Below are 21,263 nucleotides of genomic sequence, written 5' to 3'. Positions count from 1 at the left end.
GCTAAATTCAAATGGTAATATTTTTCTCGAAATATTAAATAAATACAAACAATGTGTGGTGATTAGTGACCGTTAATCGATAATTATTCAGAAATCGTGAGATGCGGTCTGGTGTGATGTAGGTTTCAGAAAAAGATTTTCTTTATCGTGCCAACGTTTCGATCTTTATTGAGATCATCTTCACGGGATTCTTGCGTGTCGTGTTGAGAGTGCCCACCCACAGTGGCACTCTCAACACGACACGCAAGAATGGCACAATTACACAGAAGACAAACACTTTGAGCCCTGAAGATGATCTCAATAAAGATCGAAACGTTGGCACGATAAAGAAAATGTTTTTCTGAAACATACATCACACTAGACCGCATCTCACGATTTCTGAATAATTAATATAAACAATTTTTTTCTTACATTCTTTTACCCCAGGTTATTATTCCCTTTTTACTCTAAGAGAGACATTTGTCACAAATGACACCAATTTTATTGTGTCATTTTCTCTTGAGTTCTCTTTGTTTCTTGAGGTCAGCGGGTTTGGTTGTTTACGATCGAATGGATTGTTGTCATGCGTGTTTCCGCTTAATAATCATCACTGGGTTATAAGCAGGGCGAGGTACATACAGAAAACCTTTATTTAGTTTCTCTGTTCTCTTTACATCAAAGAAATATTCGCCCGAAGGACCATTCTCTCGATCTGTGATTAAAAATCGACAATAAACACTCGAGAGGCTTCTATGTCTGGTTTCCGTTAACCCGAGATTAATAACGGAAAGTTTTGACAGTCAACCTTTTCTGTTAATGGATTTTAATTTTTTTTTACACATTCCCTTAAGTGAATAGAAACGCTCACGTCGAAATTGACTCGTTCGCGATAATTTATTCATAAGGAACCAATGTTACCAGGTGTGTGCTCCGCCGGGGGCTATACCTCGTAATTCCCGGCCGATAAAAATGATTATGCTAATTACTATACGAGTGTATTAATAATTATTATGAAAAACATTTACGCATCCAGGAAGTACAGGTTCAAGGGTGACCAATTCGTAATAATGAATCCAATCTCACTAGTCGGTGCTTCAGTGTTTTTTAAATGTTGTATTAATCAAAGAAATTATGCTTGAAAGTTTAAGTTCAGAGTCTAATAGGCATACAAATAAAAATTCACCGGAGTTGATTAAAATAGACAATTTCAGACATTTAAGAGCTGAAGAGAAGCTCACAAATTATATTGGATATATATTTTTTAAAAGCAAACCTTTACAATTTTTATAGATTTTCTTCTAGAATTTTTGTCTCCATTATCATTAAGCATTAACAAAATTGTTTTGAGAGTCTTCTATGGAACAATACGCGCAGGAATGGTCGTAATAGACTATAGTTCGATCGGTATTTAGCCCAGCTTTAATATAAAACAAATACAACAAGTGAATGACGCAAAATAAAAATGGTTAAGTCAACCTTGGTTTCCAAATTTATTATTGTATGCATAGCAGGGTTTTATCCTTACTTATAAAACCAAAATAACACCTAAGAAAACAAAAATTACAAACTTGATTTCTGATCTTTCTGCTTTTAAAACTAAATTTAGATTTAATACATGCGAGAAAAATAAGAAATATAGCAACAAAATACTCCATAAAGATTTTATGTTTTATCTCCAACTCTGCCTTAAAAAAAGTTAGATGATGTTAAACTCCTGTAAAGCTTCGTATAAATCGGTGGAGAAGTTTCAAAGTTCATCTTTTTGTAATCTTTAATTAGATTTAATTAAAATAAGTAATAAATCTATCTTGCATATTATTTTCTTATCCTAAAAACAACCGACCAATATAAAATAACATGGAAATAGATACTTAATAATGGCAGAAAACCCAGATTTGAAAAATGTATTTTAGTTAAGTTTTTCTTCCTGAGTTTTACCCTGTCTAACTAAAGCAATTTTTGCTTGTTTTGGTGAAAGATCGTTAATCGTGTTGACTGTGAAAACTCGTAAATAATGGGTGTAAGACGTTTTCTGGGATGGAGAATTCTATGCATGTAAGGTTCTGAGCCTATATATGGTCTTCCTCTCACCAATTTACCTGTTTGTTCATTGCCCATAATTTCTATGTGCCCAGTGTCCCATGATATAGTCAGAATATTTTGGCTGTTTTTGAGATTTGTATGCATTCACCAACCTGCGACCTTTTATGGCTAATGCTTTCAGGGCTGCTTGACTGGTTGATTGAATTAGGATTGTTTTCGCAGTCTTTTAGAGTTTTCTATGGCCCAATCACTATAATTTCTATATTTCAAATTGAGAATACAAGGTGTACTTCCCTATTGAGTGTGTTTGCTCAAATTTATACACCCTATAATTGTATCTGATCTTCCTGATTTCTTCACCTTCTTGGTAGTCTCTAAAAATTTGTATGTTGTTTCAAATGATATGTAATGAAAATGAAAATATGATAGTTGCTGGATCATATGATCAGTCACATTTTCTAAGAATGGGTGCTTGATTTTATTTGTACAATTGTATGCCCGAAATGTTTAGTCCCCGTCCAATTTATTTATTTGTGCAATCTGTATAAGCTTTCCCTACCTTCTCCTTGTATATACGTTAAAAAAAACCTAGTTTTGCTTTTGTGTAGTTTTAATGCATCAGATTAATAATTTTATTATTTGAACATTCTTAAATTTGGCCTAAAAGCAAAATCAATAGATCACAAGTAATTATGAAGGATAGTGAAATGCGTGTAGATTAAAAAAAAAATGTATATACTTCGAATTTATACTTTATATTCTCTAATTCAAGGGTGGTTGAAATTTGCCAGGGTGACGACAAATGGAGGCTATTGAGAGAAATATTCGATTTTCCATGTATATTGTATTTAATAATTTACAGTTATGTACCATACGTGACAGAATCGCTGAACTGACGTACAGTTTGAGAAACAGAACACTATTAAAAATTCAGGTTGGATATCGGAATAGAAAAGAACAAGGGACTGAAAATGGTAAGGAAAAGGGGTTTATCGGGGGTGGTACACTGTCTGAATCAATTTTTAATACCGAAAGGAAGACCGAGCATTGTGCAACAAAAAGAATTCCATATGTGAGACAAACCGTCGACAAAAGTATATTTGATGAAGGTCAGAATTCTGAGATGAACTTTGAAACGGAAAAGGACAAAGGAAATACACTATACGACTTGTTTGATTTCATTTCCATCATAAAGCTTATCAAATTGATTTTTGATACAAAATAATTTAATTGTTTGTAAATTGATTGTAGTGACCAATTGGCATTTTTTACAAATCACCATTCAAAACAAAATCATAGGGGAAATCGTGGAACGATGCATGCACGCGTTTGCTTAATTTTATTTGGCTGACTCATTTCAATTTCGTAATTGTGTTTCAGTAATCATCCTTGCCTCGATAAAAACGAGCGTTTCAGCATTTTTTTATTTGTTAATATCTATAATCTTATGATCTTACAATAATTAATACGTTACATCTTGGCACGTTCCTGTATGTTACATTTTTCCTTGCTCAAGATTATTTTAAAACTATTATCTAACATTTTTTTCCAAGGGTGTTTTCCATTTTTAAAGAGGAATATTTGTTTGTTCTTACACTGAGGTAATCAAATTGAATGAAAAGTAGCTAACATTTACTCGTCTTCATCTGGGGTAAGTTTCAGTTAGATCGTGAAATGTAGTGTCAATAAGTTGAAGCAAATCCATAAGATCTTTGTTTTGGCAACATTGATCCAACAAATTTTTAAGGTAAAAGAATTTTTCTTTCAAATTATGGCGAGGTGACTGCTCACTAAAATATATATGATTGAATATTTTTATTCTTGAATTGTTATACAGACTGGACGTGTGGTTACATTTATTTTGTCCTCCAGATTGGTCAGAGAAGTTACTCTTCTAACTCAGATTGGAAACTTTACAAATGTACATAAATTATATACAAAAGATATCAGGGATAAGGCGACTTCGAAAGAAAGAAAAACGCTTATGTTAGTTCCTTCGTCAAGCTTTCGAGGAATATATCATTTTCATCGGGACTTTACAACTAATTCTGAAGTTCTATTTTATGTGAGTTTTTGGTTGAAATGAAAAAGCTATTGCTACGAGCGAGGTTCGAACCTTCGGCTAAATACGCCGCTTCTCTTCCTCTTGAGCTATCGTAACTTCCATCCACTCGGACACCAACTCCCCATCTCAACCCCACCTTTTGAATTTTCTCTCCTTTTTGCCATTTTTCAAATGTCGTATAATCTATTTGATTCTCGGCGACAAATGAAATGGCAGTGAGAGCTTTAGTGAAGATATACTTCATTTTATCTTATTAAATTCTCTAGTTTTCGTGGTCCGCTTGACCAATTAATATATTTCAATCAATTAAGGTTTTTAGTTGAAATAAAAAGTCAGTGTCACGAGCGGGATTCGAACCCACGACCTTCGGTTAGATACGCCGCTACTCTACCACTTGAGCTATCTTGACTTCGATCCACTCGGACACTAACTTACCATCTCAACCCCACTTTTGCATTTTCTCTCCTTTTTGCCATTTTTCAAATGTCGTGTAATCTATTTGATTCTAGGCGACAAATGAAATGGCCACGGAGAGCATTAGTGAAGTGTACTTCATTTTAATTCATTAAATTCACTAATTTCGTGGTTCGCTTGACCAATTAATACTTTACAATTAATTGAGGTTTTTAGTTGAGATAAAAAGTCCGTGTCACGAGTGAACCTTTCGAATTTACCCTCCTTTTTGCCATTTTTCAAATATTATTTCTAAAGAATTAAACAGGTACGATTGAAATGTAGAATGGACGGGTGACAGATCTCGTCCCTCGACTCTAGTAAGCAAAACTCATAAATTTATTATAGCTGAATGATTTAAAATATTGTAAATTGACGTCTGTATGTTAATGTTAACTGTTTAAACCATTAGAAAAACACAGTTTCAAAGTCCTGATGAAAAAGCATATTCTTCTGGAAAGCTTGACGAACGAACTGAATGTTTTTCTTTCGTTGAAATTCACTTTAGGCCCTGATATTTTATATATAATTATAACATAAAGACTGGTATAAATCAGATAAGGCAAGGATTGGATTTACTTTCAAAAACTTGAGACAAAACGAAAAACACTGAGTAAATGTTTCTGTTAGTCCCTTCATAAAGCGAGAAGAATGGTAAGATTCGGCCTCACTAAAGGGCTGGTTGTTGACCAATTAGTTTAAACTACTTCATTATTAGATCAGTATTATTATAAATTTCGGCAACCTTTGTTAACAAAGAGACCTCAATGCTAATTACCAGGTAATCCGATGCAAAAATTTACATAAATTGTCTAGGTCTCTACCTACGACAGACGTTTAGATTAGTCAACATCCAAATTTAATTTTAGGTTAGTTCATTTCATTTTAGGCCAGATTTATCAAGTAATGCTAAGATAGCTTAAGTTGACAGTTCATTTCTCCCATATAAAGATGTTTTTTCTCAGTGGGAAAAACAAATAATCTCATTTTCTTTATAACTTTATTTAGCTTTTATGTTGCTAAAGAATGATAAATGTAATTACGCTAGATTGGTGGAACATTGAGTGAGGTAAGTGAAATTTATAAGTTACAAGCTGACAGCATTGACAGGCATTATAATGAAGAGACAATTCATTATTAAGATTGCGATATTTCTCAACAATCATTAATCTCTTCCTACGTTTGACAAATTATGAGTCTCTTGTTTCCCAATACAAGCGTAAAAATTTTCCATTAGCATAAAACACCAACACTGGTGAAAATGGGTTCATATAAATTTATGAGGAAACTACTATCTGAAGCTGTCTTTTTTTTTTCTCCGAGTGTTAATTACGTAAGCCGGAAGAATTTGATAAAAGGGCAATTCATGTTTCATATTGTTAAGACGAAGTTTTGTAACAGTGCCGTCCTCGTAGGCAAATATATGCAGAACGTGATAACAAGCTGTATCAACAGCCTCGTATTTACACCCTCCAATTAAACTTGACTCATTTTATTTTGATTTAACGAACGAATGTTTTTTTGTGTGAATTGACTGAATGTAGTAGTTTTGATGGAGAGAAAAAACTTTCTTGGACATTGTAAGTCAAATAAAATTTTGTAAAAAAACTATGTTTTGGTATAAAATAGATGTATTTATGAAACTAAATGAATGTCCGTCTTTTCAATGTTATTTTCAAATTCATTAGATTTTTGGTCCGATTGACCAAATAACATCTTTCAATTAATTAATCTTTATGTAAGGTATGGGTTGAGATAAAAAAAGTCAGGGTCACGTCCGGGATTCGAACCCACGACCTTCGGCAAAAATAGCCGCAGCTCTACCACTTGAACTATTGTGACTTCGGTCCACTCGGACAGCAACTTCCTACCTCAACCCAACCTTTCGAACTTTCCCTCCTTTTTCCCATTTTTTAAATGTCGTGTAATCAGGATTCGATTCTCGGCGACAAATGAAATGGCCACGGAGAGCGTTAGTGAAGATATTCCTCGTTTTACTTATTAAATCCATTATATTTCGTGGTCCGATTGATCAAATAACTTCTTTCAATTAATTAATTTTTATGTAAGGTATTGGTTGAAATAAAAAGATTGCACGACATTTGAAAAATAGCAAAAAGAGGGAAAATTCGAAAGGTAGGTTGACATGGGAAGTTGGTGTCCGAGTGGATCGAAGTCACGATAGCCCAAGTGGTAGAGCAGCGGTGTATTTAGCCATACCTTAAATAAAGATTAATTTATTTTTAAATAAGAACTTATTTGATACATACACACTTTTATTTATAATATATATTTAGTTTATATATTATACATTGCATGTGCCAATTTCTAAGGATTTATTTTTCTTAACCAAATTCTATCTCAAAAAGTCATCTTTAACGATATTTTTATATGTCTTTACTTTGTTTTTCAATGAATTTTAGGTAATTCCTTTCATTTCAGGCATTTTAAAAGTTGTAACGAATTGGACATTACATCCAATAAATTTCTGCTCCACAAGAAGCTCGAACATTTAAAGGCTTTTTCGATCTAATCAATAATAATCTAAAGTTATTCTTTAATAATTTATGATGGTTTTCAAATCTAGGCGCAAACTTATCTTAATTACTTCCCCCTGGGCGAGGTAGGACTTCTATTATTTTTTGTAGGAAGTATCATTCTTTCAAAGTTTCTGGTTCACTTTTTGACAATTACGAGAATTTTGTGATTGCTAAACTTAATTCCCCTGATTTGTAGGATCTGGTTGGTTTTGCCAAAAGTGCACTGGAATAACGCAGAGTTCGTGGAGTCTCTTTAATTTTATACTAGGAAGCTCTAATAGTTTTAAATTTCATTTGTAATACCTTATAAAAATGTATTTTCTTTCGGTTAATAAAGTTCTTTTTATATTCGTGCTTGGTATATCACAAGGCCTGCTCTAACGATGTTTTTCAATTTCTCATATATTTTTTTAATACATCCATTGTAATATTTTCCTGTATATATCTCTGTCTTTTAGATTGCACAAACAGTGTTTATTTGTATATGAGTTTTTTCTTGATATCCTGTTTGATATAAAATCACAGCTGAACTAGCACTGGGTCTCTTATTGTGTACGTCTTCACCCTTGGGTTTGTTGAATTAATCAAATCATTTCGGCATTGCGCCAACTTCAGTGAATAACGCTGTCAATTTGTTCGAGGAAATATGTCAGGGTGGTCTTATTCTTTGATTTTTGACGATTCTTCATAATATTTCCAAATTTCCAATATCTGAATTTTATGTTTGAACTGGTTAGAAATAGAAATTCATTAAAAACGACGCGATTTTTTGCCCTTGTACATTCGAATTAAAATCTTTTATGTTCTGTAAATGTTTGTATAATTACGATGGCGAAGATAGGTTTAATGGAATACATTAATTAGATTAATGTTGGGCAACATGTTCCCTTGATTCATTGTAATTGATTATGCTTTTGTTCTTAACTTCGGAATATATTGTTTGTTCTGCGGACGAACCAATTATGTTTTGACTGATCATGCTTATTCCGTTGACGTATGACGATAAAACACCGACAAAATGTCATGAAATATTAGCTAGCTTTCTTCATAATTTTCACGTCTAAAAGTCACGTTTAAATAAAAATTGTAAATATGATAATTACCTCGGAACATGACTGAAAACAATACGCCTTTCCGGGAATAGATTTTCTTGGCCCACTTAGTTTTTGAACGAATACTGTCGGCCCGGAATAGTGTGAGTGTATGTTTGATGCTCGCCTTATTCTATGTTTAGCCTAGGACGTTCAGAGCAAACACCGAGGAATGTGTTACCTTCCTAAACAAACAAAAGTCGGCTTTCGAAACTTCGTCAACACATCGCATACACACGCCCACCCCAAAACGGTTTTTGTAAGTCCGACATCTTCCCTGTCCTTTGTTGTTATTTGTCTTTAGTAGAAAGACCACCCAAAAAGGATATCTTATGTGCCTTCGGCAAACTGGCTTAATATTGCAAACAAGTGAGAAGGACGCAGGTGGCCATCTCAAAGAAATTATTAACTAGGAACAAACACAGACGGAAAGGGTGGAGCGCACTTGGATCGAACTTAAGTGTACTTTGGAACTGGGAAATATATTTGTAGTGTACTTTCGAACTAAAACGACGCTTTTGTTTACTGACACGCGACTGATCTTTCCTTAATGTTTGACTAGACGGAAATAGGAACTTTTGTGGAATGTATTGCTTTTATCTTAACCCACCTTTATATACTTTCTAATGTCTAATAATTCTTACATTAAGAATTTAATTTTCTTTCAGTATATCTATTATAATTATAAAGGATATATGGTTATTCGAGTTCACAGTTTTAATGTCAAATTTGTTTTCAAATAAATATTAGATAATTAGTAAGTTTTCTTATACTAACTCGTTTATATGATTTTTATGATTATTATGTTATGATTTTTCTTTGAAAGAGATGATAATGTAAATGTGCAAGTTTTTTTTTAAATATCGTATTAAGTGCAGACTAATAAAAAAAGAAAAAAGGACTAATTGTTATGATTTTATTTGTAGCATGTGGTCTTCCTACAAGACATAGATGTTTTTTAATGTTTTTTCTATGTAATGCATTTATTAACTTTTTGTACTATGTACAATGTTTTCCTTCTAATTTATATAATAATTTCGTTAATTTATAAAACCTGACTGAGCATAAAATTTCAGAAGAATAGCATTTGATGTATATTTATCATGCTGATAATATTATTGAATCAAAAGTGAATTGGATAGACAAATTAAGTTCTGTCTGCAAGCTTGTTAGAAAGTTGCAAAGCATTGGAACAAATTAACTATTTATAAATAGTTATCTTTAAAAAATATGGAAGGCAATTCAGGATTTTAAAAAGAGTTTAAATTTAACTATGATCCATCAATTTCTTGTTGTCAGTCGGTCAAACCGTTGGCCATGGATAGTATGAGCAAAACAGAGAGAATAATGTTGACCCGACTGCGAATAGGCCACACTAAACTGACGCATGGTCATCTCTTGGTGAGAAAAAGTCCACGGAGATGCGCATTGTGTGGCCCACAAATAACTGTTAAGCATTTACTGACCGAATGCGAACTATTGCCGCCGCACGCCTTTCCTCGAGTTTGAAAGAGGTTTTACAACACAGCAATGACAACAGCTAGAAAGTAATCGAATATCTGAAGAAAATAAATGCATACGGTCGCCTTTAATGCTTCTCCATACGTGGTTTCGTTTTCCCTTCCTGAAGTGAGTTATTTATTGGCGAGAATGTGTGAGTGTATGGGTGGGTAGTGGTCGGAATATCGAGTACACCACAGACCCACCAAACTAGGATAGATATCTCTTTGTGTGTTTTGGGTAGAATGAATGTATTTATTGGCGCGAAAGTGAGTGGGTATGGGTGGGTTGTGCAGGAATATCGAGTACTCCACAGACCCACCGATTTAGGTTAGTATTAGGCTATAATATCTTTTAGAGTGAATGGGCGGAGCACTGTTGTAATATTAAATGCGCCAGTGGCTCCGCATTTTTTTATTTGTAAATACAGAATGATTGGTTACTGTTTCAGTGAATGTATTTATTAGTGCGATAGTAGTGTATGCATGGGTGGGTCTATAGTGGAATATCAAGTACCCATAAACCCACCAACCTAGGTTAATATTTTAGATTAATTGTAATTTTAATTGTACATAATGTATGGATGTATTTATTAGCGTGAACGAGGGCGGGTCTTCAGAGGAATATCGAGTACTCTGAAACCCTAGGCTAGGCTAGGATTGAATGAGATAGTTTCAGAGCCTTTTCAGCACGTGTGGGAGGGCTAAAAATGTAGAAATAACGTCCCAGAACACAACCAGAAAGATCGCCAGACTTCCTACAGAAAAGCTAACATCACAAAAAAAAATATATATATAAATAAATAAAAATAAATAAAAATAAATAAAGTTTTAAAACGTGAGGTGGAAGAAACGTGAGGTGCCGGCAATAGCCCCGGCAGCTAGCCGGCCGCAAAAAAAATTTCTTGTATTTTTAAAGTTGATAATGTGTACTTCATTCCTGGCATTCACATGTGCACATGGCATGTGATTCATGTCATACATTTCGCATAGCGCGTTGATAATAATTTATGTAATTAATAGCACAAGATAATCAATATTCAATGTCTTATATCCTACGTATTATTGGTCAGGATTTAACAATTTGTTTATAGTGAAACGTGAGGTATCATCAGACGACTATTCGTGTATAACATTTGTGCTACCTTAAAGGTTAAAAATTTTAATAACAAATTAGATGTTTTACTAACACTTGTTAACGGAAAGTCAAGGCCAACTGTGCATCGTTGTGTAAACTTATGGCAGAAATTCATGATTGCACGAGACAGAACGGAGCAACGCTCGTGAGAGTATGTGAAACTGAAGAAACGGTAGGAATTTGTTTATTTAGGTTACTAACGTCAAAGTGTCTTCCCTTTAGAATTTTTTTTACCACTATAAGATAATCTTTTCGAGAGATGAGAAAGCAAATATGAGAAATGTTATTTAACACCAGGTTCATATAACCGGGATCTTGCCGACGCCAACACTCTTGAATAGACGCTGACGGTGATAAATAATATGAATAAACTTCAGGTATACCTCAGTGTTACGTTAAAAAACGGAGCAGAATCTCTAGAGGTTTGTCATTCTGTTTTTACGGACATAAAACGCGGATATGCTCTTCTTGTTGCCGGATATATTAGTTGTAGCAGTTAGTTGTCTACCGCTACTTCCTAACTGACCTTGTCGTACGGGTGTTTTCACGTATTGTGCTTCTACTATGTTTTGTTGACTTGAAAAAGGGTCTAGTATTAAAAGTTTTGTTGCTTTGTTTTTATTACATCCGTTTTCATATATTTCCCAAGGGAACTTTTATTAACGGTTATTTATTGCAGTAGACGCAAAAAAAACCTACTTATTTTTATGTTGGTCATACTCATGAACATTCTCTCTTTGAAATTTACATGGACTATTTTTTCCATTGATGCAAAACTATATTGATTCGAAACTACAATACTATAATGCAACCTCATTAAATTTGTTTGCATATTTTTAGTCCATTGACATGCTTATAAAAGACTAATTGTAGCATTTTTCTATTTTTTTTTAAATTTTACAACGATTTTTATATTAATTTATTAGAAACTTACCAAATTTTCATTTAAGAAAATATTTGTCTGTAGACAATATTTATAAGACTAAACCTCTCAAAACATTGATTTTCAAGGTGCACTTTTCACACTTCAGTTCTATTAAATGCCATTTTCGTCATGTTTCGGCATTTTCCCATCTTCAGTGTTATGTCTGTGTGATTTCTTTCAAGTCAAGTGTTTTTACAAGTCCTGGGCGTGTCAACTAAGTCTTGGGTTGAGTGTGTCGGTGGAAGTCTGTTAATTTGGGCACCTTATCCCTTACGATCGTATAAAAGAGATTTCAAAGAAGCCACACGGACTCGACACTGAAGATGGCGAAATGCCGAATCGCGCCTGATATACGAAGTAACGATCAAATTACAGGTTCAACACCTCGTTGACAACAGGAGGAACACGACATTAACATTCGTTAAACCGACAAGCACTTGATCACTCCTCTGGGTTTCTCTAGGGTTTAGATTTTATGCTAACGATTTTCGACTTTACGCCATCTTCAGAGAAGAACTGTATATTTCTAATACTAACAACCACCACCAACACTGACTTTTATTTATGGTTATGAACCCTGAAACTGAAAAGCTTACATCTACAACCGTTGCTTATCGTCTAAATCTTAACTACTCTGTTAATTTGTAGTCAGTTATTAATCTTGATTCTAAAAAGAAAACAACTATAATATTTCTTTTATTGATGTCATATTTAGTTTTAAGCATTTAATATGAATATAATCAATTGGCTATCCAATTTTTTTCAACTTACAGTCTGTTATAAATTTAGGTAAAAACTTTAAATTTATGCTCAATCATTTTTAGTAATTAATTGCTAATTGTTCGTATAAAGTTCCAGAAATTAAAGACTTTCTCTTACTAAACTTCATTTCTAATAAAAACGAACACCTACAATGGGTTAATAAATTTTCTTTCTACCTCATTAACAGTAATTTATTATGTATTGATCCACTCTATTTCACATACGGAGAAAACCCAAATTTTAATAGCAACTTATATTAATAAAACAATAACAACAATATATGTCAGTATAAGATAGTTTTTATGTAATTTATTATTTAATACATAAACAATGACTATTACTTCCACTGCTAATAAGATAGTGTAACAAGCTAATATATCTTTATTATTTTACTTATCAAAAGTTTATAATGATAGTTTAATAATTCACATGAACTTTCACTGAACTTAAAATTGATTATATTCATATATTACGATCGTAAAATGGGATGGTTTAAGTACAATAATTATAAAGAAGCCTTGACAACAAACGTATTGATACAGCTGTTACAAAATGTACGCCACAGTTGTAAATATTGTCACATACAACAAAAGAGTATTTGCGGATGTTTAAAAAAAAAATCAAATTGGATGAAGAACATGCGGGTTATTACGCTTGTATTTACGATCGTCCAATTCTACACATTGTTAATATAATCACGAAATACGATACGCATGAAAACAGAAGACGAGACTGAAGAGGTAAAGATTCCCTCGAAATTGATTTCTGAATAAATTATGATAATACGGTTGTATTCTTTAAGATACCAGTTCGTTTAAAATGAAAAGCGATTGAAAATGTAATACTAACAATAACTCTCATTCTATTTTGAAAATTACTGAATAAATTGTATTTAGTAAGATAAACAAACCGTTACAAGTAGGTTAAAGTAATATGTCACTGTCTTTCAGGCTCTTCAACCCTGTGCCAAGGACAACCAAAGGTTCGGTACTACTAACAGACCAATAGCCATCGGATACTAAAGCAACTATCTCATTGGCAGTAAAATCAAAAGCCATTTAGGATTTTATCAACCATATCAAACATTGGGAAAAACAAAAATGTCTTTGTCCTTATTTGGGTCCCAGGGCATCCAGAACGGAGGAGGCAGATAAATGAATCAAAGAAAGTTCGATCAAGACAATCATCAGACCTGAACCATTTTGCAATATAACAATTTACGATAAGCATAGATCCATCCAAAAGAGTTAAGAATAAGTCCTATGTTCAATCGGAATGAATTTCAGTACAGTCATGTGAAAAGTTCGTTAAAGTAACAATGCTAAAGCTAACTGCAAAACTACTAAATCTACGACTTGTTAGGACTAGAATCATAGTAAGACTGCTGTCCGGACACTGCAGACTTCGGAGAGAAGAGAAACAGATATTGCTATGAAGAAGAAGAATGGCGGAACATGTCCTTTTTTGGTGTAATGGCCTAATGCAGACTGGCAGTCCTTCCTGTTTCTGAGGTAGGAAAAGCCAAGGTCTGAAAGACCACCCTGGAGCCTTTAAAATACCTTTGGGACCTGGTAAACAGCCTTAAGCATAAAGAAGAGTCTTGAAGAGCTCTAGACAATGATGGAGATGCCACAATAGACACAATATTGGTCTCCGTGCGCAAAGTCGTAGAGGCCTACTCCTTAAGTTATAATAATCAATTGAACTTTTTTTAAACATATTAAATTCACTATTTTCGTGGTCCGCTTGACCAATTAATATCTATATTAATCTAAACAGTTTATGAGTATATTTCGTATGTTTTTCGGTTGATATAAAGTAAAAAGCATAAAACATAGTAAAAATACCGATTATATAAATATTCGTGGATTTAGAGACTTTTTATTAAACAATGACACTTATTTTAAGAAAAATTATGACAAATGTGTTCTTTTTTTATAAATATTCTGTACACACAGCATTGTGTAGAGTCAGAACATGGCGTTTTCTTTGTCATCAAGTATGCAAGTGAAAATCATCAAGTCTTTAAACTGTTTGACTACTTAGAGAGAGAATTTCATTGTTCAGCGGTTTCTCACTGGGTGAACAAAGGAACAAATCATTTTAAGATAAATAGTGTCTCTCTTTTATTTTCCAATTAGTAGCTCGGTTCAGAGGGCGGTTTATGCAAAACCGTTCAAAGACTGTATACCCATAAACGTTTAGAGTGTCTGTAAATGTCGGGGACTTGAGGGCGGATCGTGGTAAATGCTTTGACAAACACATGCATATTTATGACGGTGGGAGAATTGTGCAACCCAACATAAGTAGACTAGTTGTCTTCCGGTTCCTGACAAACATTGATTAAAAATGTGTACTATTTTCTGTTAATTAATGATTATTTAGAGATCGTGACATGTGGTGTGGTATGACGTAGGTGTAAAAAGAAAGCGTTTTCTTTATCGTGCCAACATTTCGATCTTTATTAAGATCATCTTCAGGGCATGGGATATACAAACATTATTTAAATTAGACAAATACATATGAGATATGAATTTATAAAATTATGTACATTATATACAGGTTTTAGGTTTAATAAAAATATTTGAGCTCACACAAAGTGTATTGTTTCTGGGTGTCACTGTAGTGTGTTGTGTTAAGAGTGTTCCAACAGTCACACAATCTACACAGAAAACACACACTTTGAGCTAGTAAAATTACTTTTATTAAACCTATAATTTCTATATAGTTAGAATAGGTGTGCATAATTTATATTATTATTATTTTAAACGAGGGTTCGCAACAGCAGAGGCTATATGAACATTCGGGGTGCCGGTGTTTTTGAAAAAAAAAACCCACATTTGTAAGTATGTCGGGTTTGAATGCAGGGCCGCTGGATTCGAACCCGGGACATTTACCTTACAGTGATGAGCTCCGTGTCTCAACCCCTGAACCGTTGCGTCCACCGACGCCCCTAGTATACATCATTGGATAAATTCATATTCTTATCTTATACGAATTTGTATAATTTAAACAATGTTTATAAATTCCAAGCCTTGAAGATGATCTCAATAGAGATCGAAACATTGGCACGATAAAGAAAATGTTTTTGAACACCTACGCCACACCAAAATTATAAGAATCATTGATCATAAGAATCTAAATTTAATTAAACTGAAATACTGTCCTGCATTCTTTTTTAAATTTCATTTAATTTTCGGCAATGTGAATCAATTTCACGTCAAACAATGATACTGAGGACTAAAGTACTTACAGCTATTTTATGCAGCTCAGAACTCACCTGAAAAGAAAATGATACCAGTTATTTTCAAACTTAATAAAACTTCTGTGCTAAAAAGGTTAATTATAATGGGTTATAATCATTGAAACCTCAGCAAGGATCAACTAAAGTTCCCAAAGAAAGGGAAAGAAAAAAAGCGTAAATTATATACATATCATCGAATTCGATCCTAATGCCCTATTATTTCTTAAATTAATAAACAATTAGGATAAAAATGTTTGCTTAAACATAAATTCAATTAAAATTATAAATATTTTCTATGAAAAGAGAATGAGTGCCTTAGCACAAAAATGAAAAAAATCCTTTTTGTTGCTTTATTGGAGAGAATTCAACCGCTATACGTTTTCATGTTCGTTTTTCAAACTACCAAGAAATAAACAAGGGAATAAATGTATCTAAATTAGAAATAGTCGAATGAGAAGAATGTGATTAAAATAGGTTAAGGGGTTCTCTTTCTTTTGCTTTGTTTATGGTTGTTACCGCACATTCCTTCCAAGTCTAAAAATAAGAAGCAATCTCTGCGAAGTGCTTTGTTATATTAAAAAGGAATTCGATATTGCCAATATCTGCTTTTACATTAGAACAAATTGGAAGATTTCACTCCCTACAATTCCAGTAAATAAAATTATAATTTTCAATAGAATTTAAAAAAATAGTAAAACGGTAAAGATTCTACAAATAGTAGATCCAGAAAAAAATACTAGTTGAAGACCAAAAGAAGTGGAAATTTATGAAATTTTCATTAGTAATTCTTGTCATATAAAAAACTGTATGTGTGTTGAGAGGACTTTATAAATTTTTAACTTTAATCGACCTTAAAATATTAATTTGCTTTACTTATTTAAATGCTCAAAAAACCACGCCGGGATTTGAACCAAGGACCAGTGCCTGATAAAAACGAGAATCAGACTAGACCATCGAGATCGCTTGATAAATTATTATTATTATATACGGTTATTATTACAGACAAACACCCTTGTATATTACAAATAAAAAAGGAATATATTGATTTTACAATTTTCTATAAGAGAAATTTGGACAACTAATACATAGTATTAAAATACAAACGAAATACCAAATTGAAAATGGGTAACATAAATTGTTTAAAATGATAAAAAACCCAATCAAATCTAACGAAAGTGGCAATGTTAGTTAAGCAGTAATTGCAGATAGAATGCGAGTTTATTGAAAAGTCATAAATAAAATATCCATTTAAACGGAAACGCAGTAGAATTTTACTGTTGTTCCCCTTAAATCCGATTCGTTTAAAAAAGTCCCTCTTCGTCCAATTACAAACTAAAAAAAGCAACTAATTGGCCATTTTTTCTTGAAAGACCAATATTATCCAACCTTAATGTAATAAAATTGCTCAAACAGACTAGGCATTTTAATTTTGGTCAAAATTTGTTTACCTTCAACTTTTAGAAAAATCGTGTGCTTGTGATGTTGTCGAATACATTGAACAGATAAAATTTAAAAAAAAGGGGGCCAAGAGACAGGCCAAAGCGGCCGGCACAAAGCTAATTCTAGATAGAGCTTTGTCAAGAGCCTACTAAAGTTATGAGGGTTCTAAAAGCACTGAAAATAGTGTCTTCTCATAGTTAACCAGCTTTCCATATCGATTTTTCTTGTGGAATATTCACTCAATTAGTTAAAATTATTTGTAATTTACAGTATTTTTTTGTACAATATTGCGATGGTCCGCCTATGCCCGCTGATTGCCTTTGCCAGCTGTTTCTCTATAGCGGCTTGGTTCTGATTGGAGTTGAACATTGATCAAAAACTAGCAAATCGAATCCGCATTAAAATAATAACATAATAAGAATATTTTAATTTATTTATCAAATTGCAGAAATAAGTTGTAAATACTAATTTTTATAGAAGTTTAACTATTTCGACTGAGAATGTAGAAAGGCTCGAGGAAACAAAACAATCCACAGATTTATTTTCTATCCTGTGTAAGATGTACGGAATGAAATTACCATGTTGGGTAATAAACGGAATTAACAGTAGCATGTCGGACGGTTTCAACTCGTGTAATAATAAAATATTCATCGTGACTCCAAAGTAGACAGTACAAGAACCTGATCTTTCACCTGTTTATCATGTGATCCCAGCAGGTTTGAAATTAAGTAAAAGAAGAAACAACTTTCCCTTTTGGAACATTATGATGTGGTTTAACGTTAAAAGTTTTACAAAACTGCGATGGGGGAACTGATACATTTAGGTGTTAAACGTTGATTGATAAGGGACGATTTTACAAAACAATTTATAACAATAATAGTAAAAACTCACGTTACCGCATCAACCCTGCTAATACATCTTAGAGTGTATATTGGCCATCTGATTTGTGTTCATGAAATTTCAATATCCCTTAAACATTTATCTCAGATAAGAGCTTCATCGATAGTACAGGGCCGAGGTTATCGGTTTTACAGATTTCCTGTCCTAGCGTCGAATCCGACTGGAAGCCACTGCATAATAGCTATTTCAAGAATATATTTCGCAAGTTACAAAGATACAAATAGTGTATATAAATAAAAAAGGTGCAACAGCGTCAAACGGCCAACAAATCACTCTCTGTTAAAGTTTTTCTCTCGGGAGAAAAGTTTTGACATCGGTGATGGATTGCTGAAACACTTCTTATCGTAATTTACAATGCGTCCCGTCGCACGTATCTTTTCTAAAGAAAAAAAGTAATATATATTTTATAAAAAAAGTTTCTTCTTTGGTCTCTTTTGTTTGATATGTATTTAGAATAAGCTAAATCAAGTTACAAGCTTAAGCTAATAAGGAAAGGTTCCTAATTCGTGAACGTTTAAGATGTTTTCCCCTGATATGCTAAACACTTGTAATTTTCATGCTAACGAACTACTAAATAAATAAAACATTTATCTTTTCAGATTTTATATGTTCTTTTTTTAGTATGTTATAAATGTATGATTTGGTCAAATAAATAAACTAGTTTTAGTAAATATTGAAAGATGAACTTTGAAATATTTTGCGAAAACGTTCCATAATATTAATTTTTCAAAAAACTTGACATCTCGCCATCAACTTCACCGTAAAAGGCTTTGTTTTTAAAAATGAATCACTTTAATAAACATGTGGCTATAGGAGAAATTAAAACATTATTGCACACTAGATCAAATGTTATTCCTTCCTTAAATTTTTAAAATAAATTTATTCTTGTTATCTTTGTATATTCAGTGATATGATAAAAAGAATGATTTAATCAAATCCCTAAAAGAATCGACCGATTCACGGGAGATGTTTAAATGATAATTACCTAAACTTCCCTCAATTTGATCAAATCCCTAAACTGTCACAAATTATGATTGAATATTACAGTATTACGATAATGCGATAAAATACAGCTTACCGTGGGGTTAACTTAAAAAAGCAACTAAAGTCGTAATGGAACTATTAGAACAATCTTTCAGGAAGTTGTTTACCCTGTTACAAAATGACAACGGTTGCGAGTTTTAGGCTGCTGTCATACATGAATTACGTACGATGTGACTAACATGCAAAATTAGAAATGACAGGCCTACATCCAGGAAGTCAAGAAAAGGCTTAGCGATCAACTCGAGAGTTCGAAGCAGTGTTACGTGCTTAGCTAATTGACAATGTCACAAAAAATTGGGCTGTCGATTATTACTTTGTTCACTTTCACAAGACTTCAGAGGACCTACCAACTATTGAATTAATTGACAATAAACCTTCAACTTCAGGGAATCTACCATCAGCTGAATTAATTGGCAATGATCCTTTAACTTCAAAGAACCTACCAGCAACTGAATTAACTAACAATAACAATTCAACTTCCAAGGACTTACTAGCAATTGTACTAACTTCTTTATTGATAATAAAACAACTCGAACCATATTTCGATATTTCAACAGTTATATCAGAAGGGGAAGCGGTGATAGAGAAGAAAAAGCATTTTGAGTTTTTTATGTAATATAATCTACTGAAGTCCATTCATATCAAAATTTGCCATGAATTGTGTTTAGAAGTAAGCGTTTTCAATCCCAAGCGTACTTTTATTGAAAAAGGTTATAGTGTTCAATGCTGAAGTAAGAGCAATTTGCATTGCCACAAATCCACAGTGTTTTAAAACGAAATAAATGAGCAAGTTCCATGTTTAATACTTCAATAATACTTAATATGTCTCGTGAATTGATCAATGGTGTGGGAATGTGGCGAAATCCTCGTTTTTATGATATTCCTGCGACATGACATATACATTTGCCATTTGAAATTGCAACAAAAACACACAAAACAGCACTCTTCTGAGACAGCATTTTATGATAAGACGGATCTAAAGAACTTTCTGCTGTTGAATGTCAAAACGTATTACCAGTTATCAACACTGTTTTCGAAGAAAAACTCAAGCTTGTTGCACGACAAAACTTTGGACTTTTACGGTTTTTACTCTGTGACAGGATTGCTGAAGCTTTATTCTCGACAGGTAAACTAAAACACATATTGAATATCCCAAAAAATTGGACAGCAACAGACAACAGGTTCTTAAAAATGGTTAGCGTCTTTCCTCGATTTACTTATAACCCCCATAACACTATTTGGTTTCCGGTCTTTTCCACATCGGTTGAAAGGAAGACATTGAAAAATTCAAATAAATAAATACATTTGCTTGGAAATTACAATCTGTCTAATAATTGGAAGAGTGGTATTGAAGGCTGACGGATGAGAATTTGTGGAAAGTAAAATTCAAAATCATTTATGGCAGTTTCTCTACTATTTGTTAGTTTTGGGTTTACACAGAATATAAATTAGGTTTAGCTTGAATTGAACAAACTAGGCTTAATTTGACAAGTTCTTCCAACTGAGGAAGTAAAATTTTAATATTTTACAATGTTTATCCTATAAAAGTAAATAGAAATGCGTCATAGAGTCCTAATTATGTCCCCCACCCTTTATTTTAGTCAACTCAACTCTTTTATCATCGATTGTAAAATCGTTTTTAAAAGCCTAAATCCCCTAATTGGACATTCTTTCATCCTATTGGTGGCTTAACTAAAAATGACGAACAACAATTAAACCAGGTTGCCTAAAACAGGCGTAAAAAGAAGAATTTCCTATCTAGAGTATTAGGGGATTTTACGACCGGGTCCTAGAAGAAAAAATTAATGGGTTCTTTTTGAATAGGCCCGGCGTATTTTCCTTGTTTATATTAATCTGGTCAAGTTTCGCAACGGGTTTAAAAAAATCATTTTCAAATAATTTCAAGGACAAAACGATGCATTTTACGAACGAAAAAGAATTGACCCCTTTCAATATTTAATGACTTGTTTTATGTAGTCGTATATTTTTGAATTATGATCACCTAAGACCTCCAAAAGTTAAAAAGTAAAACAGTAAAATTTTCTATAAACTCTTGTCTCTTATAAAATCCAATATTTTTTTTATACTGGCTCCTAAGGACAAATTGGAAATAAAATCTGTTGGAAAATAAAACTACATG

The 21,263-nt window shown here is 32.9% G+C and overlaps 1 protein-coding gene across 6 annotated transcripts in view; it reads right to left on the bottom strand.

The window, feature by feature from the left end:
• LOC106667887 (tensin) overlaps nt 1-21,263 on the bottom strand; it is a 302,717-nt gene that overhangs the window by 155,300 nt on the left and 126,154 nt on the right. The window contains exons 1-2 of one of the 6 annotated variants that reach the window (XM_024226967.1): nt 18,076-18,119; nt 15,749-15,775 (exon numbers count right to left, since the gene is read on the bottom strand). The exons of the other annotated variants lie outside the window; for them this stretch is intronic. The gene's annotated coding sequence lies outside the window, so the exon portion shown is untranslated. Of the gene's footprint in view, nt 1-15,748; nt 15,776-18,075; nt 18,120-21,263 lie in introns of those variants that run through there. 6 annotated transcript variants of the gene reach the window in all.

This window comes from Cimex lectularius, unplaced genomic scaffold (genome assembly GCF_000648675.2).
Source record: "Cimex lectularius strain Harlan isolate CLEC.00 unplaced genomic scaffold, Clec_2.1 scaffold149, whole genome shotgun sequence".
NCBI lineage: Eukaryota > Metazoa > Arthropoda > Insecta > Hemiptera > Cimicidae > Cimex > Cimex lectularius.
The sequence above is the reverse complement of the archived record's forward strand: the minus strand, read 5'-3'. Positions and strand labels throughout refer to the sequence as shown.